Genomic DNA, 6,000 nt, shown 5'->3' with positions numbered 1-6,000 from the left:
ACACCCCTCACTCCCTGTCTCACTCCCCCACGGAGACTCAATTTACTTTCCATGTCCACATTCCCAGTGCTTGCGGAAGATATCCCGCTAAGAGAGAGACATGTCAAAGGTAGGGTAGATCCACATTTCCAGGCACCAAAGATGGAGATGTTCCAGGAAAGACTGCAGGGCCCCTGGGCACCTTCCACCTCCTTCCAGGCCATCACTGGCATGAGAAGGGGCAGACCAGTGTGAGCTGTGGAAGGAGGCCTCTTTCTGGAGGAGCGTGACCCCCAGTAAGCTTCAGGTGGGGCAGTTCCTGAGGGTGGGGATCTGAAATGTTGGGGTATCTCAGGTCCTCTGGGCTGTGGGGTGGGCTCTGAAAGGCAGGTGTCGGGGTGGTGGGTCCTGAATAGGAGATGCCGGGAAGGGTCTCTGGGTCTTTGTGGGTGGTGTACCACGCGGGATGGGAAGGCCAGGACTCGGGGCTGCGGTCTCAGACCCGGGTGAAGCAGTGTCCTTGCCCCAGGGGCTGCTGCTGTTGCTGCTGCTGAGCATGGGCGGGACATGGGCATCCAAGGAGCCGCTTCGGCCACGGTGCCGCCCCATCAATTGCCACCCTGGCTGTCGAGAAGGAGGGCTGCCCCGTGTGCATCACCGTCAACACCACCATCTGTGCCGGCTACTGCCCCACCATGGTGAGCTGCCCGGAGCCGGGGCAGGTGCTGCCACCTCAGGGCCAGACCCACAGAGGCAGCCGGGGAGGAAGGGTGGTCTGCCTCTCTGGTCAGGGGCTGCGGAATGGGGTGTGGGAGGGCAGGAACAGAGGGCTTCCTGGACTCCTGAGTCTGAGACCTGTGGGGGCAGCTGGGGAGCTCAGCTGAGGCGCCGGCCCCAGGCACAAGCTCATTCCCCCACTCACACGGCTTCCAGACCCGCGTGCTGCAGGGGGTCCTGCCGCCCCTGCCTCAGGTGGTGTGCAACTACCGCGATGTGCGCTTCGAGTCCATCCGGCTCCCTGGCTGCCCGCGCGGCGTGAACCCCGTGGTCTCCTACGCCGTGGCTCTCAGCTGTCAATGTGCACGCTGCCGCCGCAGCACCACTGACTGCGGGGGTCCCAAGGACCACCCCTTGACCTGCGATGACCCCCGCTTCCAGGCCTCCTCTTCCTCAAAGGCCCCTCCCCCCAGCCTTCCAAGCCCATCCCGACTCCCGGGGCCCTCAGACACCCCGATCCTCCCACAACAAAGGCTTCTCAATCCGCACTCTGGAGGTGTCTTTCTGTGGGCTCAGGGCAACCACACACACACAGGGTGGGTCCAGCTTCCAAACCATTTTCTACAGAGTCACAGTACAGAACTCTGGTAGAAAACAGGGTGGACGGCTGGGCGCGGTGGCTCACGCCTGTAATTGTCGGAGGCTGCGGTGGGTGGATCAGCTGAGGTGAGGGGTTCCAGACCAGCCTGACCAACATGGAGAAACCCCATCTCTACTAAAAATACAAAATATCGTCGGGCGTGGTGGTGCATGCCTATACTCCCAGGTACTTGGGAGGCTTAGGCAGGAGAATCTCTTGATCCTAGGAGGCGGAGGTTGCAGTGAGCAAGATCCCGCCATTGCGCTTCAGCCTGGGCAACAAAAACAAAGCTCCATCTCAAAAAGTAATAATAATAATAATAATAATAATAATAATATAAACATTAAAAATGTTCGGCCAGGCGCAGTGGCTCATGCCTGCAATCCCAGCACTTTGGGAGGCCGAGGCGGGTGCATCACCTGAGTTCAGGACTTCGAGACCAGCCTGGCCAACATGGTGAAACCCTGTCTCTACTAAAAAAAAAAAAAAATTAGCTGGGTGTGGTGGTGCGCGCCTGTAGTCCCAGCTACTCAGGAAGCTGAGGCAGGAGAATCGCTTGAACCCGGGAAGCATAGGTGCAGTGAGCCGAGATCACGCCACTGCACTCCAGCCTGGGTGACAGGGCGAGACTCCGTCTCAAAAAAAAAAAAAAATGAAATAAAATAAAATAAAAATAAAAATAGAAAATAGTCAACTACTATTACTCAATAGCAACAGATGGTAAAATACAGGCTCAGAGAAATTAATGATTTGTGCCTGGTCACACAGCCAACAAATGGCAGAGATGGGACTTCAACTCTGGGCAACTGCACTCTGCCATCCTTCCTGTAGAACTCTGAGGAACTGAGAGTCTTGCATCTTGGAGGATGTTCCAATCAATTTTTTTTTTTTTTTTTTTTTTTGAGACGGAGCCTCGCTCTGTTGTTGAGACTGGACTGCAGTGGCGCGATCTCGGCTCACTGCAAGATCCGCCTCCCGGGTTCCTGCCATTCTCCTGCCTCGGCCTCCCAAGTAGCTGGGACTACAGGCGCCCACCAGGACGCCTGGCTAATTTGTTGTATTTTTTAGTAGAGACGGGGTTTCCCCGTGTTAGCCAGGATAGTCTTGATCTCCTGACTTTGTGATCCGCCCGTCTCGGCTTCCCAAAGTGCTGGGATTACAGGCATGAACCACTGCGCCAGGCCCAATTTTGTTTGTTTGTTTTGTTTTGTTTTGTTGTTTTGGGAAAGGGTGGCGTGGAGAAGACTGGGAAACAACCAGTGGTCACCAGAGCTGTAGCACCTCCTTCACCTCTGAGCTCTGGGGCTGGGAACCCCAGGCTTCGGGGACCACTGTGGAGGACGCAGGTGGCCCCCTCTTTCCTGACATCTCAGGAGAGGGAGCGGCAACCGGTTAGGGGAAGAAAAGAACAGGAAGGTTATACAGCCAGGTGGGGAAGGGGCCAACTCCCTGAAAAACCCCTTCCCAGAGTTCTTCTTCAAGCGCAGGGTACCCAAGAGTCAAGGCCCCGCCCCCTTTCCAGTGGCCCCTTTTCTACTTAGGTGACCGCTCCTGGCTGGGATGGGAGGTAGATGGACCGGGGGGTGGGGGTGGGGGGGTGGGGGGGAAGGGAGAGGCAGTGGATGAAGGAGAATGGAAGAGATGACATCCCCCTTGGCCCATTCATCCCATTCAGGTCCCCAAGCCGCGCCCCCCTCCGCCCCACCTGCACTGCCAGTGCCAACGTCAGAGGGAGGAAGAGGGAGCTCGGCTTAGAAGGCTGAGGCCCTGCCACCTGGGCCACACAGATCATGTGGCCTTCCTTCTCCCCACAGAAGGCCAGACCATGGACACCCCCTGAGCTGGAGGTCATCCTCCATCTCCACCCTGTTTTCTTTTTCTTTCTTTTTTTTTTTTTTTTTGCGATGGAGTCTCGCTCTGTCGTGGAGGCTGGAGTGCAGTGGCGCAATCTCTGCTCACTGCAAGCTCCCCCTCCTAGGTTCACTCCATTCTCCTGTCTCAGCCTCCCAAGTAGCTTGGACTACAGGGGCCCGCGACCAAGCCCAGATAAGTTTTTGTATTTTTAGTAGAGACGGGGTTTCACCGTGTTAGCCAGGAAGGTCTCGATCCCCTGACCACATGATCCGCCCGCCTCGGCCTCCCAAAGTGGTGGGATTACAGGAGCGCAGCACCACGCCCAGCTAATTTTGGTATTATCAGTAGAGATGTGATTTCACAGTGTTGGCCAGGCTGCTCTCGAACTCCTGACCTCAAGTCATCCACCCGCCTCAGCCTCCCAAAGTGCTGGGACTACAGGTGTGAGCCATAGTGCCTGACCTGTAGTTGTTGAATATTTATTCTTAATCTACAAGTTGGGTGTGATGCAAGTCCTGTACATGGAGTCCCCCAAACTTCTAGAGCAAGGGCTTCCCCATAATCCTGGCAGGCAGGCCTCCCCTGGGGTTCCAAACTTCTGTCCCCACTGAAGTGTTTATCCTCTTCTCTAATCCCAGCCTCCTTTTCCCTGTTTCCATGTGCTCTGAGAGATGCTCCCGCTCCCCCAGGCTCCCTCTGCATCCCCCTCATTTTCTTCCTCCCCGCTGTGTCAATGGAGTCCTAACCCCCACCCTTGACATTGTCCCCTTTTCCTACTACAAAGTGGGACCTTCTTTTCCCCCGAGTGGTCCTGTCTAGGGGTGCCGCTGCCGGGCCCCCTCTGCTCTTCCTGCTGGAGACTGGGGCCTTTCGGGAGTCAGCAGGCACCCGGGCCAACCGCAGCCAGCGAGGGGTCAGCGATACTTCGCCGGCGAGTCATCAGGGTGAGCTGGCCGTGTGCGATGCAGTCACTGGCTGGGTGACAGACCCCCGGACCGCTGTGGACTTGGTTGTGCTCGAGGTGGAGGTGTTGGGCGAGGTGCCTGCAGCTGGCGGCAGTTCCCTCCGCCAACACTTCTTTGTCACCTGCTTCGAGGCCGATAACTCTGAAGAAGGTGGCCCAGGGGTAGGTGGAGAGGCTGCCGCCGGGGTGTGGACCGGGGGGCACTGGGTGTCTGAGTGCAAGGCCAAGCAGTCCTATGTGCGGGCATTGACCGCTGATGCCCAGGGCCGTGTGGACTGGCGATGGATTCAAACTGGCACTGCCTGTGTCTGCACACTCCTCAGCCGGACTGGCCGGGCCTGAGACTTATACCCAGGAACTGGTCAGGCAGAAAAAGAACAGAGCTGGATGCTGAGAGACGTCAGGGTTGGCCCAGCTGCTCTACGGACGGACCCCAGTTGGGGAACTCATCAAATCATGGCAAAATCACAACTCTCTGAATTTGAGCTCAATCTCTGTAGGATGGGTGCACCAACGTGGGGTTTTGAAGGTTGAATAGGAGCTCTCCCGGGGGAACTTGAGGGTAATCATGATGATGATGATAATAATAATAATAGCCACTATTTACTGAGTGTTTACTCTTTCGTAGCCCTAATACATAACTCCTCGGATCAACTCTCATGGATTTGATCATTGGTGACCTTTGGTGTTAAGTTGCTGACTGCTCTGTCACAGAGGACACCACCTTGCTCATCCTGGGGAGTGGGAGGGCACATTTCACGATGTGCATGGGGGAGGAGAGAAACTGGAACATGCAAGCAGATGGCCAGGGGACCTTGAGGACATGGTCTACGGAAGGCCTTTAAGTATCTGGGAGCTGGGGTTCAAATGAGAAATCTTACTTGGTGAGAGCAGGCAGGGGTTGGCTTCGAATATTCTGTTTTGAGATAAAGAGCTACCGATCACACGGGGAGTATAAGCAAGGTTGAATGAGAAGCGATCAGGATGCTGGAGAGTTCAGCCCTGGGCGGGGAGCTCAAGTCAGGTTTCTAGCCCTCTTCCCTGTGCCAACCTATACCCTACATTGGGAAAGAAACAGACCTTAAAATTGTCCAGCTTGATGGCATCGCGGGAAAGGGACTAAGTCCAGATAATGTCCTCCGAGGCTGCGGCCTCGGGGGCAGGACACACCTCCTGCGGGCCTATTCAATGATCAGTTAAATCACCTGAAGCACACGCATTTCCGGGGAGCGCTCCGGGCATCCTGGCTTGAGGGTAGAGTGGGCGGAGGTCCCTAAGGGAGAGGTGGGGCTCGGGCTGAATCCCTCGTTGGGGGCACCAGGGTCAAGTGGCTAACCTGGCAGCACAGTCACGGGGAGGCCCTCTCTCATTGGGCAGAAACTAAGTCCGAAGCCGCGCCCCTCCTGGGCGAGGAGGTTCCACCTCCTAGGTTCCTGTGATTCTCCTGCCTCAGCCCGAGTAGTGGGACATCCCACTTGCTCCCGCCATTCTGTTTACCACAGGTGACAACCGCCATGGCTGAGAGGCAGGGAGGTCCCCCGAGGACCGAGCGAGGCTCGGTCTCCCAAAAAAAAAAAAAAGATACATTGAAGTAATTTAAAAACACTTAGGAAGATGTCATTTCTTCCTATCAAGGCGTCCTCCCTTTATGGTTTGTTGTTATATAGGGAACGATAAAAAGAAAGTTTTTTTGGAGGAGGTCGGCCTCGAACTCGAGGCTCTACGCACCCTCGCCTCCCTGAGGGCCCGAAGGCCGGCACAATGGGCCAGAGCCACAGTGGCTCCTGGGGTCGGGGGTTGTCCTTTCTTCCCTTTGACCTTACGCAGGGTGAGGGAGCCAATCACA

The 6,000-nt window shown here is 56.2% G+C and overlaps 1 pseudogene; it reads left to right on the top strand.

The window, feature by feature from the left end:
• The first annotated feature begins 2,907 nt into the window (after positions 1–2,907).
• On the top strand, positions 2,908–4,753 carry LOC134757671 (neurotrophin-4-like; annotated as a pseudogene).
• Positions 4,754–6,000: the final 1,247 nt, after the last annotated feature.

This window comes from Gorilla gorilla, chromosome 20, assembly GCF_029281585.2.
Source record: "Gorilla gorilla gorilla isolate KB3781 chromosome 20, NHGRI_mGorGor1-v2.1_pri, whole genome shotgun sequence".
NCBI classification, from domain to species: Eukaryota; Metazoa; Chordata; class Mammalia; order Primates; family Hominidae; genus Gorilla; species Gorilla gorilla.
Note: the sequence above shows the minus strand (reverse complement) of the source record. Positions and strands in the feature narration are given on the sequence as shown.